Here is a 405-nt window from a genome sequence, read left to right as displayed (position 1 = left end):
TCTCTCTCCTAAAATAAAGCGCCAAAACCATGGACTGACTCCTTTCATCTAGACTCAGTGCTAGAGCAATGGATTAGGCCTTCCCCTGAAGAGCCTCCTCTAATCTCCTGCAGGAAGGCCTTTCAGCATTTCCAGCCATGAGACCAGACCAAGGACACTTGCCCACATGGGAACCACCCTGCACCCACTTTTCTCACCACCCCTTTCTCCCTTTGGCCCTGGGGCTGACTCAACTGCCCCTGGGCCCCCCACTTCATTCTCAGCTCTTCTGCTGTGTCCAGCAACATCCTATGATGCCCAAGAGCTAGAACCTATCGTCCTTGGCCTCTATGAGGCCCAGGAATCCCAGATTGCTCCCTCCCACCCCTGTGGACTGGGGTTAGTGGCTTCCCACAGCCAGGTGCC

The sequence above is a fragment of the Mastomys coucha genome, unplaced genomic scaffold (assembly GCF_008632895.1).
Source record: "Mastomys coucha isolate ucsf_1 unplaced genomic scaffold, UCSF_Mcou_1 pScaffold23, whole genome shotgun sequence".
Classification (NCBI taxonomy): Eukaryota; Metazoa; Chordata; class Mammalia; order Rodentia; family Muridae; genus Mastomys; species Mastomys coucha.
Note: the sequence above shows the minus strand (reverse complement) of the source record.